Source organism: Lissotriton vulgaris, chromosome 1_1 (assembly GCF_964263255.1).
Source record: "Lissotriton vulgaris chromosome 1_1, aLisVul1.2, whole genome shotgun sequence".
In the NCBI taxonomy this organism is placed as follows: domain Eukaryota; kingdom Metazoa; phylum Chordata; class Amphibia; order Caudata; family Salamandridae; genus Lissotriton; species Lissotriton vulgaris.
Genome location: NC_141685.1, coordinates 1,210,697,724 through 1,210,716,659, shown reverse-complemented (window position 1 = coordinate 1,210,716,659; position 18,936 = coordinate 1,210,697,724).

Genomic DNA, 18,936 nt, shown 5'->3' with positions numbered 1-18,936 from the left:
TAGCACAGGTTTGCTGCTACGCACATCACAACATTCCTTGCCCTACACTTGTATGCCAAATGTTTTCACAGTCTTGCCCAACATGTACAAGGCTGTGTTGAAACACGTACAGAGACGTTATGATGACTCGTAAATATTGCAAAGCATATATCCCCTGCACTCCCACATGGAAAGTGAAGTTGTTGTGGGGACCGGTGTAACCAAGATGACCCAAAGTATCCTCACAAAGAAAAACCAAAGGTGAAGGTGGACGGAGCGTTGACAATACAAACACTCACCCCTAGTCAACTGATCTGGGTTTAATCCATCACGGTTCTTTAGCTCACTCCGCCACCCCAGTTCAGACATGGCCATATGGAAATCAGTCTGACCCTGTGCCTCATGGGAACAGTCCAGCCCGAACTGCCAAGCCATGACTTCCCTGGACCGGAATCAAGCTTCCCAGGACCGGTTTCTGGCATTACAGCCATCTTCAGCCGGGCCTGCTTGACTCCAGTGGCAAAGTGAGCAAGGGACTCACGTCTGAGCATACCCTGCCAACTTAGGGCGAACAAAAAAAAACCAAAGGTGATGATGGACGGAGCGTTGACAATACAAGAACTCACCCCCAGTCAACTGATCTGGGTTTAATCCATCACCGTTCTTTAGCTCCCTCCGCCACCCGAGTTCAGACATGGCCATGTGCATATCAGTCTGACCCTGTGCCTCATGGGAACAGTCCAGCCCGAACTGCCAAGCCATGTCTTCCCTGGACTGGAATCAAGCTTCCCAGGACTGGTTTCTGGCATTACAACCGTCTTCAGCCGGGCTTGCTTGACTCCAGTGGCAAAGTGAGCAAGGGACTCACGTCTGAGCATACTCTGCCAACTTAGGGCGAACACAGAAAAACCAAAGGTGATGATGGACGGGGCGTTGACAATAAAAACACTCACCCCCAGTCAACTGATCTGGGTTTAATCCATCACCGTTCTTTAGCTCACTCCGCCACCCTAGTTCAGACATGGTCATATGCAAATCAGTCTGACCCTGTGCCTCATGGGAACAGTCCAGCCCGAACTGCCAAGCCTTGTCTTCCCTGGACCAGAATCAAGCTTCCCAGGACCGGTTTCTGGCATTACAGCCGCCTTCAGTCGGGCTTGCTTGACTCCAGTGGCAAAGTGAGCAAGGGACTCACGTCTGAGCATACCCTGCCAACTTAGGGAGAACAAAGGAAAACCAAAGGTGATGATGGACGGAGCGTTGGCAATACAAACACTCCCCCCCAGTCAACTGATCTTGGTTTAATCCATCACTGTTCTTTAGCTCACTCCGCCACCCCAGTTTAGACATGGCCATATGCAAATCAGTCTGACCCTGTGCCTCATGGGTACAGTCCAGCCCGAACTGACAAGCTATGTCTTCCCTGGACCAGAATCAAGCTTCACAGGACTGGTTTCTGGCATTACAGCCGTCTTCAGCCGGGCTTGCTTGACTCCAGTGGCAAAGTGAGCAAGGGACTCACGTCTGAGCATACCCTGCCAACTTAGGGCGAACAAAGAAAAACCAAAGGTGATGATGGACGGAGCGTTGACAATACAAACACTCACCCCCAGTCAACTGATCTGGGTTTAATTCATCACCGTTCTTTAGCTCACTCCGCCACCCCAGTTCAGACATGGCCATATGCAAATCAGTCTGACCCTGTGCCTCATGGGAACAGTCCAGCCCGAACTGCCAAGCCATGTCTTCCCTAGACCGGAATCAAGCTTCCCAGGACCGGTTTCTGGAATTACAGCCGTCTTCAGCCGGGCTTGCTTGACTCCAGTGGCAAAGTGAGCAAGGGACTCACGTCAGAGCATACCCTGCCAACTTAGGGCGAACAAAGAAAAACCAAAGGTGATGATGGACTGAGCGTTGACAATACAAACACACACCCCCAGTCAACTGATCTGGGTTTAATCCATCAACGTTCCTTTGCTCACTCCGCCACCCCAGTTCAGACATGGCCATATGCAAATCAGTCTGAACCTGTGCCTCATGGGAATAGTCCAGCCCGAATTGCCAAGCCATGTCTTACCTGGACCGGAATCAAGCTTCCCAGGACCGGTTTCTGGCATTACAGCCGTCTTCAGTCGGGCTTGCTTGACTCCAGTGGCAAAGTGAGCAAGGGACTCACGTCGGAGCATACCCTGCCAACTTAGGGAGAACAAAGGAAAACCAAAGGTGATGATGGACGGAGCGTTGACAATACAAACACTCCCCCCCAGTCAACTGATCTTGGTTTAATCCATCACTGTTCTTTAGCTCACTCCGCCACCCCAGTTCAGACATGGCCATATGCAAATCAGTCTGACCCTGTGCCTCTTGGGTACAGTCCAGCCCAAACTGACAAGCTATGTCTTCCCTGGACCGGAATCAAGCTTCCCAGGACCAGTTTCTGGCATTACAGCCGTCTTCAGCCGGGCTTGCTTGACTCCAGTGGCAAAGTGAGCAAGAGACTCATGTCTGAGCATACCCTGCCAACTTAGGGCGAACAAAGAAAAACCAAAGGTGATGATGGACGGAGCGTTGACAATACAAACACTCACCCCCAGTCAACTGATCTGGGTTTAATCCATCACCGTTCTTTAGCTCACTCTGCCACCCCAGTTCAGACATGGCCATATGCAAATCAGTCTGACCCTGTGCCTCATGGGAACAGTCCAGCCCGAACTGTCAAGCCATGTCTTCCCTGGACCGGAATCAAGCTTCCCAGGACCAGTTTCTGGCATTACAGCTGTCTTCAGCCGGGCTTGCTTGACTCCAGTGGCAAAGTGAGCAAGGGACTCATGTCTGAGCATACCCTGCCAACTTAGGGCGAACAAAGAAAAACCAAAGGTGATGATGGACGGAGCGTTGACAATACAAACACTCACCCCCAGTCATCTGATCTGGGTTTAATCCATCACCGTTCTTTAGCTCACTCCGCCACCCCAGTTCAGACATGGCCATATGCAAATCAGTCTGACCCTGTGCCTCATGGGAACAGTCCAGCCTGAACTGCCAAGCCATGTCTTCCCTGGACCGGAAACAAGCTTCCCAGGACCGGTTTCTGGCAGTACAGTCGGGCTGGACTGTTCCCAGACTGATTTGTATATGGCCATATCTGAACTGGGGTGGCAGAGTGAGCTAAAGAATGGTGATGGATTAAACCCAGATCAGTTGACTGGGGGTGAGTGTTTGATTGGCTCAAACGCTCCTTCCATCATCCCCTTTTGTATCGCTAGTTTGTTCGCCCTAAGTTGGCAGGGTATGCTCAGATGTGAGTCCCTTGCTCACTTGGCCACTGGATTCAAGATAACCTGGCTGATGAGGATTATGAATCCGAAACCGGACCCTGGATGCTTGTTTCCGGTCCAAAGAAGACATGGCTTGGCAGATCGGGCTGGACTGTTCCCATGAGGCACAGGGTCTGACTGATTTGCATATGGCCATGTCTGAACTGGGGTGGCTGAGTGAGCTAAAGAATGGTGATGGATTAAACCCAGATCAGTTGACTGGGGGTGAGTGTTTGATTGGCTCAAACGCTCCGTCCATCATCCCCTTTTGTATCGCCAAAGTATCCTCACAACATACCTACAGCATGTAACCAATGCTGTGTGAGTACCATGCCCATGATGCATCCTGTGTAATTCTGTACTTGCTAAATAGTCACATAAGGAAAAATATTTCTCAGACCACTACAAAACATTTACCTAATTGACGTTTGCTACTCCAAACATCAATCATTTTGGTTTAAAAACATTTAAATTGAAGATTAATGGTAGCCTTGAAGATGATGTAATTGCATTTGTAGACATTCAAATTGACCTGGCGGGTGTTGTATCTGTTTTAAACCACTACCAATTCATCAGCATATGTCCACACAGCAACAATCATTAGCACCACAAACCATCAACCATAAACAATTTATTCATACAAAACACAATCTTAACAAACTAAACTAATCATACACACACATCCTAAACTACACTAACCTAACTTGTATTAATCTTAAACTATACTAAAATAACTACCTTCCCTAAGACTAAACACATGCCAACATGAATAATACATCAACTAAGCATGGGCGGAAAATCCGTTACGCTCGCGGATTTTGCGGATTTTCGGGAAATCCGCAATCCGCGAGATTTGCGGATTTCCCGCAAAATCCGCAAATTCGCACGCAGCGGATTTTTTTGGCTGCGCGCGGCGTTGGTGATACAATTTTTGCGGCGCGCGGCGTTTATCATCGTTTGCCGAGTTGTTTTTTTCGATAGTTTGCGAGTGCTGCGCCATTTTGGATCTTGCTGTGTGATCCCGCGGGAATTGGCGAGCGCGATTACGTCATCGCGGCTTGCCAGCGATAGTTTGTCAACGCGAGTACGGCGAGATCACGTCTCGCGGTACTTCGCAATTGCGAGATTTGAGATGCGGCGCGCGAAAATATAAATTTGCAATTCTGCACAAGAAATCCACCAGCAAGCAGCATAAACCTTCTAGAAATGATGATTTTTATGTGAATAACTCCTTAGTTTGACATTTGCATGCACTTTTTTAGCGAGGAGTCCATTTTGGGGAGGGGGGCAGGGGGGTGGGAGGAAGGAAGTGCCCCATAGTCTTCAACTTCCTGTTCCTGTTCAGCAGGCTCCTCCCAGTGCTTTGTCCATCTCCTGGTCACTTTTCATTTGGATGTGGAGCTGGAAGGATTACTTTTTGTGGATGCTGCTGGATCTTTGGATTTGAGGCCTTTTTGACTTTCTTTGGATCACTGTTGGATTAGAAATTTTACAAGTAAGTTTGTTTGGGGCATTACAGTTGCTGCAACTAAAATTTTGGAATTTTTGATTTTTGGGCTGTTTTGGGGCCTTTTGCCCAGGGGTACTCAGTGGTGGGTGGACTGATTCTTTCTGTGGGTTGTCTTGAACTTAAACATCATGGAGGCCATAGATGAATTGGGATTGTGCTGATTTTTCTGTGTTTTTCGATTTTTGACCTGTTGTTGGGGCCTTGACCAGGGGTAGTGAGTGGTGCTTGGGCCTAGTCTTTCTGTGGGCTGTCTTGAACTTAAACATCATGGAGGGCATAGATGGAATGGGATTGTGCTGATTTTTCTGTGTTTTTCGATTTTTGACCTGTTGTTGGGGCCTTGACCAGGGGTAGTGAGTGGTGCATGGGCCTAGTCTTTCTGTGGGCTGTCTTGAATTTAAACATCATGGAGGGCATGGATGGAATGGGATTGTGCAGATTTTTTAGTGATTATCGTTTTTTGGGCCTGTACTTGTGGCCTTTTCACCAGGGGTATTTGATTCTAGCATGGGCCTAGTCTTTCTGTGGGCTGTCTTGAATTTAAACATCATGGAGGGCATGGATGGAATGGGATTGTGCTGATTTTGCAGTGTTTTTCGATTTTTGGGGGTGTTCATGGGGAGGGACATGCCATGTGGCTGGTGGCCATTTTGAGTGCAGCTACAGGCACTGGCCATGTGCTGGCAGGCAAGTGGCCATTTTGAATGCAGGCTTTGTTGTTAGGCCTCCAACCATTTTGCCTACTTTTCAACCTTTATTTATGCCCAGGGGTAGTGAGTCTTGCATGGGCCTAGTCTTTCTGTGGGTTGTCTTGAATTTAAACATCATGGAGGCCATGGATGGAATGGGATTGTGCAGATTTTTCAGTGATTTTCGTTTTTTGGGCCTGTACTTGTGGCCTTTTCACCAGGGGTATTTGAGTCTAGCATGGGCCTAGTCTTTCTGTGGGCTGTCTTGAATTTAAACATCATGGAGGCCATGGATGGAATGGGATTGTGCTGATTTTGCAGTGTTTTTCGATTTTTGGGGGTGTTCATGGGGAGGGACATGCCATGTGGCTGGTGACCATTTTGAGTGCAGCTACAGGCACTGGCCATGTGCTGGCAGGCAAGTGGCCATTTTGAATGCAGGCTTTGTTGTTAGGCCTCCAACCATTTTGCCTACTTTTCAACCTTTATTTATGCCCAGGGGTAGTGAGTCTTGCATGGGCCTAGTATTTCTGTGGGTTGTCTTGAATTTAAACATCATGGAGGCCATGGATTTAATGGGATTGTGCTGATTTTGCAGTGTTTTTCGATTTTTGGGGGTGTTCATGTGGAGGGACATGCCATGTGGCTGGTGGCCATTTTGAGTGCAGCTACAGGCACTGGCCATGTGCTGGCAGGCAAGTGGCCATTTTGAATGCAGGCTTTGTTGTTAGGCCTCCCACCATTTTGCCTACTTTTCAACCTTTATTTATGCCCAGGGGTAGTGAGTCTTGCATGGGCCTAGTATTTCTGTGGGTTGTCTTGAATTTAAACATCATGGAGGCCATGGATTGAATGGGATTGTGCTGATTTTGCAGTGTTTTTCGATTTTTGGGGGTGTTCATGGGGAGGGACATGCCATGTGGCTGGTGGCCATTTTGAGTGCAGCTACAGGCACTGGCCATGTGCTGGCAGGCAAGTGGCCATTTTGAATGCAGGCTTTGTTGTTAGGCCTCCAACCATTTTGCCTACTTTTCAACCTTTATTTATGACCAGGGGTAGTGAGTCTTGCATGGGCCTAGTCTTTCTGTGGGTTGTCTTGAATTTAAACATCATGGAGGCCATGGATGGAATGGGATTGTGCAGATTTTTCAGTGATTTTCGTTTTTTGGGCCTGTACTTGTGGCCTTTTCACCAGGGGGATTTGAGTCTAGCATGGGCCTAGTCTTTTTGTGGGCTGTCTTGAATTTAAACATCATGGAGGCCATGGATGGAATGGGATTGTGCTGATTTTGCAGTGTTTTTCGATTTTTGGGGGTGTTCATGGGGAGGGACATGCCATGTGGCTGGTGGCCATTTTGAGTGCAGCTACAGGCACTGGCCATGTGCTGGCAGGCAAGTGGCCATTTTGAATGCAGGCTTTGTTGTTAGGCCTCCAACCATTTTGCCTACTTTTCAACCTTTATTTATGCCCAGGGGTAGTGAGTCTTGCATGGGCCTAGTATTTCTGTGGGTTGTCTTGAATTTAAACATCATGGAGGCCATGGATTGAATGGGATTGTGCTGATTTTGCAGTGTTTTTCGATTTTTGGGGGTGTTCATGGGGAGGGACATGCCATGTGGCTGGTGGCCATTTTGAGTGCAGCTACAGGCACTGGCCATGTGCTGGCAGGCAAGTGGCCATTTTGAATGCAGGCTTTGTTGTTAGGCCTCCAACCATTTTGCCTACTTTTCAACCTTTATTTATGCCCAGGGGTAGTGAGTCTTGCATGGGCCTAGTATTTCTGTGGGTTGTCTTGAATTTAAACATCATGGAGGCCATGGATTGAATGGGATTGTGCTGATTTTGCAGTGTTTTTCGATTTTTGGGGGTGTTCATGGGGAGGGACATGCCATGTGGCTGGTGGCCATTTTGAGTGCAGCTACAGGCACTGGCCATGTGCTGGCAGGCAAGTGGCCATTTTGAATGCAGGCTTTGTTGTTAGGCCTCCAACCATTTTGCCTACTTTTCAACCTTTATTTATGACCAGGGGTAGTGAGTCTTGCATGGGCCTAGTCTTTCTGTGGGTTGTCTTGAATTTAAACATCATGGAGGCCATGGATGGAATGGGATTGTGCAGATTTTTCAGTGATTTTCGTTTTTTGGGCCTGTACTTGTGGCCTTTTCACCAGGGGTATTTGAGTCTAGCATGGGCCTAGTCTTTCTGTGGGCTGTCTTGAATTTAAACATCATGGAGGCCATGGATGGAATGGGATTGTGCTGATTTTGCAGTGTTTTTCGATTTTTGGGGGTGTTCATGGGGAGGGACATGCCATGTGGCTGGTGGCCATTTTGAGTGCAGCTACAGGCACTGGCCATGTGCTGGCAAGTGGCCATTTTGAATGCAGGCTTTGTTGTTAGGCCTCCAACCATTTTGCCTACTTTTCAACCTTTATTTATGCCCAGGGGTAGTGAGTCTTGCATGGGCCTAGTCTTTCTGTGGGTTGTCTTGAATTAAACATCATGGAGGCCATGGATGGAATGGGATTGTGCTGATTTTGCAGTGTTTTTCGATTTTTGGGGGTGTTCATGGGGAGGGACATGCCATGTGGCTGGTGGCCATTTTGAGTGCAGCTACAGGCACTGGCCATGTGCTGGCAGGCAAGTGGCCATTTTAAATGCAGGCTTTGTTGTTAGGCCTCCAACCATTTTGCCTACTTTTCAACCTTTATTTATGCCCAGGGGTAGTGAGTCTTGCATGGGCCTAGTCTTTCTGTGGGTTGTCTTGAATTTAAACATTATGGAGGGCATGGATGGATTGGGATTGTGCTGATTTTGCAGTGTTTTTCGATTTTTTTGTGCTCTATAACTGAACTGATGTTCCTCTGTCTTCCATTTTTTTTAGGTGCACAAGACTCAAGAGAACCACCAGTGCCAGGAAGAAGTCCTGCAGCGGTGTGTGTGTGCAGCATAACGTCACGCGACGTCACGTCTGGCCTCAGACAACTCTACAATTCGTGCAACTGCGGCCTGCTGTCTGACCTGCTCTGAAGAAGATGGCCCCGCCCCCAAAGACAGTTCTCCGTAGCTCCTCTAGCAAGAAAGTTGCTAGTAAGGAGCAGAAGAAGCAAGTTACCAAGGAGGCTGGTGTGCCACCCGCCACTTTTTTTGGGAGCAAAAAAAAAAGTACGCCTGCAGCAGCAGGATCTGCTGGGGACCAAGCTGGGAGCAGCACCCCTGCTCCATTGGGTTCAGTGCCTCCACCACCACGCCAACTTAAGTCAAAGCCCTTGAGTGCTTCAGAGGCAGTCAGTGTACTTCTCCAATCACCATCGACCAGTGATGTTGGCTCATCGCAAGAAAGTAGCAGCAATGTCCCTGAATCAACACAGGTTGTTGTAACTCATCTGACAAGTGTTGAACAACCACAGCCGCAACAACAACACCATGTGCAAGTACACGCCCAAGTACATGTGGAAGGAGAGGCAGCAAAAGGAGATGCGCAAGCAAAGGTGCATGGAGGTTCACAAGTGCCCACAATAGTTGTTCCTCCCGAAGTAGGGGCACATTTGGAAATCGACAATGAAGCCGAGGTATCATTGGAAGCCACTCCTCCTGATGATCATTCATTGTCTTCCACATCCCTAGCAAGGAAAAGATCAAGGGGGGTGTCTACATCTTCTTCAAGCCCACCTCGTTCTGATGCAAGTGATCTATCTTGGGAACCACAACTGCGGTCTGACAGTGAGGCACACCATGATCTGACACCGGTACCTAAGCGTAAAAGGAAGGTCGTCCAAAAACTCAAACCTATGGAGTGTGATGAGGCTCAACAAGAAGTGACAGATACTGCTGGTGATGAAGCCTCTCACGATGACGACGAGCCAGTCATCACAAAGGTCACTGCAGCCCCACCGGGCATGCAGCAAAGAGACATTTTGACCCTATCCCGAGAAGCTGCTGAGCGTGATGATGATGTCGGCGAGGAGGCAATGGAAATGGAATCATTAGATTTGGAGTTAAGTAGTACACCAAAACCTACCGCTTCCATATTTCTTCGCAAGAAGGTACCCACCTCGTCCTCGACCTCAATTCGTGGTGGTGAAAGTGCAAAACGTACTGAAGTTCGGCAATCCACATCCTCCACTTCATCTGGCATTAGCAGCAGGACCACCACCACCAGTATCGCCGCCTCCTCCGGCCCCCGAAGACATTTCAAGTCTCCAGTTTGGGACTTCTTTAGTGTTTGCCCAAAAAAGGAAAACGTAGCCATTTGTAGCCTTTGTAAGCTTCGATTTAGTCGTGGTAAGCTTGGTTCTAACTATGGTACCGGAGGCCAGAGAGGTCATCTTGAGAGAAGGCACGCTGTCCAATGGTTTCCGCACCTAGAGGCGGTCAAGAAAGCCGGAATTGCACGTAATGAAAACGTTGATTTTTCATCTGCTGATGACGAGGAGGTAGAAGAAGACGATTCAAACACTTCACTTACACCCAGTTTCCATGTCAGCAGCACACCCCATGGGAGCCACACTAAGAGTGTGGGAGAGAGTGAGACATCAATGCGGAAAAGTTCATCAGCGAGCGTAACTGGGTCGAAGAGATCATCATCATCCCGTAAATCATTGGTCCAGGGCAACATTAAAAAGATGTTGTTTACAGAAGCGCAATATGAACGCAACCACCCAATGACCCGTCTGTATAACACTAAGCTGGCTAAAATGCTAGCTCTGGACCTTCTCCCTTTTTCTTTTGTAGAAGGGGTTGGTTTTCTAGAATTAGTGACAGCGCTCTGCCCTAAATGGAAGGTTCCTAGCCGGTTTTATTTTGCCCGAGTTGCGGTTCCAGCACTACATGAAGATGTTCTGAAGGTGATTGGGGCAGCTTTGCAGAAGAGTGCTGTTCACACTATACATCTGACAACAGACATGTGGACCAGTGGCGCAGGCGCTGATTACATGTGCATCACTGCACACTGGGTCTCTTTTTCAGGGGCTAAAGCAAAGCTAAACTCAGGTGTTGACACTAACATTGTTTTTAAAGGTGCTCGGAAACATGCAACACTAGCCATGTTTGGTTTGGAGAAACGTCACACAGCAGAAAACATTTTGGATGTCTTTAACACAAAGGTCCTTAACTGTCTGTCCCCACTAAAACGCAAGGTTGGTTATGTTTCCACGGACAATGGCGCCAATATAGTTAAGGCCATGAGGGACGGTTACTATTTCAGAGTGCCGTGTTTGGCGCACTGTATAAACCTGGTTGTCCAAAAATTCTTGGGTAATAAACGCAGTGCAGCGTACAGTGTATTGGAGACCTGCCGAAAAATTTGCAAGCATTTCAGGCATTCTTTTAAGGCCCGGAAGCAGCTGAGGAGCCTGCTATATCAACGTGAAATGCCAGTGAAAGCACTCATCCAGGAGGTGGTAACACGTTGGAACTCAACCTTCTACATGCTTGAGCGTCTGTATGAGCAGTATACGGAACTCGATCAATATTTCTTGAAAGAGGGTATAGAGGAGCTGAGGATGGGTGGGCCGCAATGGAACATAGTTGAAAGCCTGACACGCATGCTTCGTCCTTTTGAGTTCTTCACGCGTGCAGTCAGCAAGGAGGACTCTAATTTGGGAAAAGCTATCCCATTGTTGTACATGCTGGAGGACCAACTGAAGGAGGTGTGTTCTGTGTTTGGAAAAGATGACAAAAAGCAAGACTCTTTGCTTCTGGCTGAGCAATTATTAGAGCTCCTACAAGGTGATGAACGTCTTAAAAAGATCCACTCAGAACAGCATTACATTTGTGCTACTATTCTGGATCCACGCTACAAAAAGGCGCTGGCAGGCCAAGCATTCTTTCCTTTTGATGATGAACATGTTCTAAAGTACAAACGTTGGCTAGCCTTGTCAGCCAAGAAGTTTGAAACAGAACGGCTGGAAATTGAAGGAAATGGCAGTACATCAGCAGGCCATCCCCAGTCAAAACAATCCACTTCTGCACCTGTGGCTGTGGCACAAGTGACCTCTCAGCCGTTAAAGACACCGGCAACCGGATCATCTGCACGAAAGACAACAGAAACATTGGAGGCTGAAGAGGATTGGCTAGCTCTGCGTGGGTTTGGTTCTCAAAAGGTCAGAGGCACAGCAAGAGCTAAGCAAAGTGGAGGAACCTTGGATGAGGACCTTGAGTCGATGGTGAAGGACTATCTGAATGACTCAACAGAGGTCTATGTTAATTCTGACCCATTGGCGTATTGGCATGGGAAAAAAGAATTGTGGCCACAGCTCACCAACCTGGCTTTAAACTACTTGTCTTGCCCACTCGCAAGTGTGTCTTCTGAACGGGTTTTCAGTGCGGCTGGTGGGATTGTAACTCCCAAACGGAGCCGCCTCTCGCCCAAAAATGTGGAGAGGTTAACAATGATCAAGATGAATCAGCACCTCATACCACCAGATTTCAGAGTACGAGAGAGCGTGCCGGATGAAGAGGAGGTGGCCAGCAACATAGATGAGGGAATTTCTACTCTGTCAGGTGGCACTGACCTCACCCTGCCTGAATTCGCAGAGTATGATGACGAAGCCTTATTCTTATTCCTGGACCGTGATACCGACTTCGAGCCCTGAAAATGAGACAACGAATCAATAACTTTCTTTTTCATCCTTATTCACTTTTATTCCTGTGTGTCTGTCTTTCTTTGTTGTGCACAGTTAATATAATTCAAACTTTAATCAGATAATCACAAAAACAAGCCCATCAGCAGAACTGTCTTCACTTGTTTGCTAATTTATTTGAAGGTGCCGCAGTCTGCATTCCTCAGGTTCACAAGTTCAGAAGAACATGCTCCTCTATCCTCCTCCTCCAGACTCCTATTTCCATCAAAGCAGAGGGCTGGTTTACGCCCAATGAAGAAAGACTCAGCACTTGTGGGGGTGTTGTTCTACCTCTTTGCAGGTGAGTTGACGGGTCTGGGGCCATTGCTGGGAAGCACTAAAAGTGGTTTGGACCAAATCCGAGGCGGAAAGTTTTTTGGGTTTTTGATGACTTGCTTGCCTTTGAGGTGCTCTTAGGGGGGGTTCCGTCTGTTTGTGGGTGAGTTTCGTGGTCTGGGAGCATTGCTGGGACACTCTAATCTTGATTGCATTTGCTTTTCAGGAAATCCGTCGTGCCAACCCCGACTTATGGCCTAGCTACGCAGCGCGTTTGGACCGAAGGCCCAGAAATATTGCAAGTATGAGATTTTGCTTTTGGCCTGTTTGGGGGTGTTATGCTTCTTGGCGGGTGGGTTGACGGGTCTTGGGGCATTCCTGGGAAGGTCTAATACCGGGTAGAAGTGGTTGGGACAAAATCCAGGCCGATTTTTTTTTTTGGCTATTTCTGACATTTTGCTCTATGTTGCGTTTTCGGGGGTCCTGTTTGGGGGGCTTCCTGGTGTTTGTGGGTGAGTTTCGTGGTCTGGGAGCACTGCTGGGACACTCTAATCTTGATTGCATTTGCTTTTCAGGAAATCCGTCGTGCCAACCCCGACTTATGGCCTAGCTACGCAGCGCGTTTGGACTGAAGGCCCAGAAATATTGCAAGTATGAGATTTTGCTTTTGGCCTGTTTGGGGGTGTTATGCTTCTTGGCGGGTGGGTTGACGGGTCTTGGGGCATTCCTGGGAAGGTCTAATACCGGGTAGAAGTGGTTGGGACAAAATCCAGGCCGATTTTTTTTTTTGGCTATTTCTGACATTTTGCTCTATGTTGCGTTTTCGGGGGTCCTGTTTGGGGGGCTTCCTGGTGTTTGTGGGTGAGTTTCGTGGTCTGGGAGCACTGCTGGGACACTCTAATCTTGATTGCATTTGCTTTTCAGGAAATCCGTCGTGCCAACCCCGACTTATGGCCTAGCTACGCAGCGCGTTTGGACCGAAGGCCCAGAAATATTGCAAGTATGAGATTTTGCTTTTGGCCTGTTTGGGGGTGTTATGCTTCTTGGCGGGTGGGTTGACGGGTCTTGGGGCATTCCTGGGAAGGTCTAATACCGGGTAGAAGTGGTTGGGACAAAATCCAGGCCGATTTTTTTTTTGGCTATTTCTGACATTTTGCTCTATGTAGCGTTTTCGGGGGTCCTGTTTGGGGGGCTTCCTGGTGTTTGTGGGTGAGTTTCGTGGTCTGGGAGCACTGCTGGGACACTCTAATCTTGATTGCATTTGCTTTTCAGGAAATCCGTCGTGCCAACCCCGACTTATGGCCTAGCTACGCAGCGCGTTTGGACCGAAGGCCCAGAAATATTGCAAGTATGAGATTTTGCTTTTGGCCTGTTTGGGGGTGTTATGCTTCTTGGCGGGTGGGTTGACGGGTCTTGGGGCATTCCTGGGAAGGTCTAATACCGGGTAGAAGTGGTTGGGACAAAATCCAGGCCGATTTTTTTTTTGGCTATTTCTGACATTTTGCTCTATGTAGCGTTTTCGGGGGTCCTGTTTGGGGGGCTTCCTGGTGTTTGTGGGTGAGTTTCGTGGTCTGGGAGCATTGCTGGGAAACTCTAATCTTGATTGCATTTGCTTTTCAGGAAATCCGTCGTGCCAACCCCGACTTATGGCCTAGCTACGCAGCGCGTTTGGACCGAAGGCCCAGAAATATTGCAAGTATGAGATTTTGCTTTTGGCCTGTTTGGGGGTGTTATGCTTCTTGGCGGGTGGGTTGACGGGTCTTGGGGCATTCCTGGGAAGGTCTAATACCGGGTAGAAGTGGTTGGGACAAAATCCAGGCCGATTTTTTTTTGGGCTATTTCTGACATTTTGCTCTATGTAGCGTTTTCGGGGGCCTGTTTGGGGGGCTTCCTGGTGTTTGTGGGTGAGTTTCGTGGTCTGGGAGCACTGCTGGGACACTCTAATCTTGATTGCATTTGCTTTTCAGGAAATCCGTCGTGCCAACCCCGACTTATGGCCTAGCTACGCAGCGCGTTTGGACCGAATGCCCAGAAATATTGCAAGTATGAGATTTTGCTTTTGGCCTGTTTGGGGGTGTTATGCTTCTTGGCGGGTGGGTTGCCGGGTCTTGGGGCATTCCTGGGAAGGTCTAATACCGGGTAGAAGTGGTTGGGACAAAATCCAGGCCGATTTTTTTTGGGGCTATTTCTGACATTTTGCTCTATGTAGCGTTTTCGGGGGCCTGTTTGGGGGGCTTCCTGGTGTTTGTGGGTGAGTTTCGTGGTCTGGGGGCACTGCTGGGACACTCTAATCTTGATTGCATTTGCTTTTCAGGAAATCCGTCGTGCCAACCCCGACTTATGGCCTAGCTACGCAGCGCGTTTGGACTGAAGGCCCAGAAATATTGCAAGTATGAGATTTTGCTTTTGGCCTGTTTGGGGGTGTTATGCTTCTTGGCGGGTGGGTTGCCGGGTCTTGGGGCATTCCTGGGAAGGTCTAATACCGGGTAGAAGTGGTTGGGACAAAATCCAGGCCGATTTTTTTTTGGGCTATTTCTGACATTGTGCTCTATGTAGCGTTTTCGGGGGCCTGTTTGGGGGGCTTCCTGGTGTTTGTGGGTGAGTTTCGTGGTCTGGGAGCACTGCTGGCTATATATACTTTACTTTGCAAGAGGTTTGAAGCAAATCCATGGTGGCAGAGGGGACTTAGGGCCTAGCTGCAGAGCGCGCGCGGAGTGATTTGGGAAATTTGTGAAAAATTGACTAAGTCCCCATTTTTGTACTTTTGCTCTTTGGCTGTTTGGGGGTCTTCTACTCGTTTTCTCCTGGGTTGACGGCTCTGGGGCCATTGCTGGGAAGCTCTAATACCGGATAAAAGTGTTTTGGACCAAATCCCAGGCGGAATTTTTTTTGTGTTTTTGATGACTTGCTTGCCTTTGAGGTGCTCTTAGGGGGGGTTCCGTCTGTTTGTGGGTGAGTTTCGTGGTCTGGGAGCATTGCTGGGACACTCTAATCTTGATTGCATTTGCTTTTCAGGAAATCCGTCGTGCCAACCCCGACTTATGGCCTAGCTACGCAGCGCGTTTGGACCGAAGGCCCAGAAATATTGCAAGTATGAGATTTTGCTTTTGGCCTGTTTGGGGGTGTTATGCTTCTTGGCGGGTGGGTTGACGGGTCTTGGGGCATTCCTGGGAAGGTCTAATACCGGGTAGAAGTGGTTGGGACAAAATCCGCGCGGAAAAGCCTTTAGTTTTGGCACTTTTTGTAACTTAGGGTTCGTTAGGGTTAGCCCTAGCAGCAGGATTGCATGTGTTTCGGGGTGTTCTAGATTTTTCCAACTGAGTTCTGGGGTCTTAGAGCACTCGTGAGAATGTGTAATTTTGGTTGCAAGTCATTTGAAGAAAATCCATGGTGGGAAAGGGGGGATTTGGCATAGTTAAAGAAAGCCTTTGCCACTATTCTTAACTTAGGGTTCGTTAGGGTTAGCAGTATTTCTATTGCATGTGTTTGAGTGGGGGGGATTTCGAGTCTTGGAGCGATGCTGGCTATGGCTACTTTTGCTTGGTTGCTTGCAAGTGGTTTGAATGCAATCCACGGTGAGTAATGGGTAATTAGGAAGGGGGTACTTCGGCCTACTTTTACTTTCAAAGTAAGTTTTGTCACCAGTTTTCTGCTAGGCCTCGTTTTTTGAGATTTGATTGGGGGTCTTCTACATTTTTGCGACTGGCTTTAGTAAGGGTCTGGGTGGGAGCACTGCTAGGAAGATCTAATTTTGTTCTAAAACACAGTTTACAGTACACCTAGCTTGAGGGGCAAGATCCGCTACATTAATTTGCCCATACTTATTTATCCTTCAAAAGGTGACTCAGAGTACGCACTTTCAAAAATATTGTACTGTCTACTAGGAAAATCAAATTGTGACTTTTTGCACTCCACAGCCTACATACCTTATATTTATTTATCAGTGGTGTTGTAATATTATATCACTTCCTGTTTTTCGTTGAATAATTACAGGCCGGGTTTCAGTCTCTGCAATGGGGAAAAAAGGATGGAGTCAGGCTTCACAGTAGCGAGCCACAATTCAGCATCAGGCAGGCAGTGGACAGGGTGTCTTCTGGTGACCAACATCGATGGACGAAGCGTCGGCTGCAATGGAGGAGTGCCGCTAATAGGAGGATTTATTTTCTGCAGGCAACTTACTTACCACTTCCAACAGGACCACTACAACCACATAGATACAGTATCCCTTGCCTTTTTCTCTGACTGTGACTGCATTTCTTGGCTCTCTCTCGGCTTCTACATTGATCCCTTAACACATCACTTAGTCCACTCCACTATCACATCTGCACCACACATAGTCATTTGTAAGTGCTCCTACGTAATTCGCAAGTCGCAGCACGCCCCAGGCCGTAGAGGACTGGGATGGCCCCAATGATGAAGCATGTCACCAAGGGGCAACCCTGGTGAGTGAGGGGACACCTAGAAAAAAAGCAATTTCTCCTTTTCTATCTACTATACCTTCCAGACCAACCCCACTGAGTGTTGTTGTGAATGGATTTATAGTGACCAGCAAGGCTCTCGGGTATCTGGCTACAGAGACCTTATGTTGAATATCGTTATCAATAATTTACACATAGGCCCTTTACTGTTGCATTCTTTCTTCCACAGTTGTCGAATGTACTACTTACTTTTCACTGACATGCATGCAGTAGTGCATGCACTTTCAAAGATTGATGGATAGGTTTGTACCCAAAGAATTGTTTATGTTCAATTGTTTGTCTATGCTGTGCTTTTTTTTACAGGGTGTCTTCTGGTGACCAACATCGATGGACGAAGCGTCGGCTGCAATGGAGGAGTGCCGCTAATAGGAGGATTTTTTTTCTGCAGGCAACTTACTTACCACTTCCAACAGGACCACTACAACCACATAGATACAGTATCCCTTGCCTTTTTCTCTGACTGTGACTGCATTTCTTGGCTCTCTCTAGGCTTCTAAATTGATCCCTTAACACATCACTTAGTCCACTCCACTATCACATCTGCACCACACATAGTCATTTGTAAGTGCTCCAACGTAATTCGCAAGTCGCAGCACGCCCCAGGCCGTAGAGGACTGGGATGGCCCCAATGATGAAGCATGTCACCAAGGGGCAACCCTGGTGAGTGAGGGGACACCTAGAAAAAAAGCAATTTCTCCTTTTCTATCTACTATACCTTCTGTCAGGTTACGCAGCCCCTAAGCGCCTACCGTACTATGAAACTACATTTCCCATGAGTAGGCGGGAGACTTGCAGGAAGTTTATCTGGGGAACAGACGCGCTTCCTGTTGCGCGTTATTCTGGTTTCTGTTCTGCACCGGCATGAGAGCGGACGCTCTGCATGCTTTTCTATCGTGTCTCCTGTGGACTATCACCTTCCCCCCCCCCCCCCTGAGGCTCAGTGGGGAGCGCTTCCGTGTTCTGTCCTTGGCGGTAGACGGACTTCACGCGTCTTCAGGTAAAGCCGCTCTAAACTCTTCGGCCGCCCGTGCGGTCAGCTGATTACTGCCTGAACGGATTGTTAAGGGAGGTTCTGTGACTGTTTTCTAACAGAATTCTACCTTTGATGAATTCCTGTTTGGTTGAATTGTGTGTGGCGGAGCACAGTGGCGGTCTATACCACGTGTTAGCGTTCACATCGGGGATCGTTTTTGTACTATTAAAACGGAGCGCGGTAGTAAGGACAACTACGCGTCTCCGTTGTATAACTGTGTATTTCAAAGGACCTCCATAACTGGGCATGTAGTGAGGTAACTACAGGCTACCCCAGTTCTCTTTGTGTAGTGCACCGTGGGGTGTGTTGTTGGCAGAATTCAGTGGTGGTCGCAACTACGTTTTTCTGTTTGACCTTCACCAAAGATTCTCTACTGGGTCATTACTTAGAGAGCGCAGTGTTGTAGTTCTTGCTTCCTACACACTACCGTTTCCCTCTTCCTTTTTGTTGGACCATACATCTTTGCTTTGACTATTTGGAACCCCCTTTGTACATTGAGTCCTCTACCATGTTTGTGGTATGTTGTGAGTAGTGGGTTTGATGTCTTAGTATAACGCGAGTGTGTTTGGTGCGACAGGAGTGTGTTCGTTAACTATATGTTTATGTGTTTCTTAGGCCTTCCTCACAGATTGTGGCAGAAGGGCTATAGTATTTCCTATCCAAGGTCATGTTTTCTTGGTGCTCAGGTACTTGTCTACTTCCTTGGTTATTTAGTGAGACTATATGAGAGTACACTTGTATGTTAGGACAGCACTTCACTGATGCCTGTCTTGTCTTCTGTTACAGGTATCCTTTCCCTGCTGACCCTACCTTTACCCATCCCACATTTTTTATTTTAGTTTGTTATTTTTCTCCCCCGCCTAATGGCTCGAACACCCTGTGTTTACACTTCTGGGTGTTGGTGACATTTGGAGGTGGAACCATATTTGCATCGACTGGATCACGGGGAGTAAACCTGACACCTTCCAGACCAACCCCATTGAGTGTTGTTGTGAATGGATTTATAGTGACCAGCAAGGCTCTCGGGTATCTG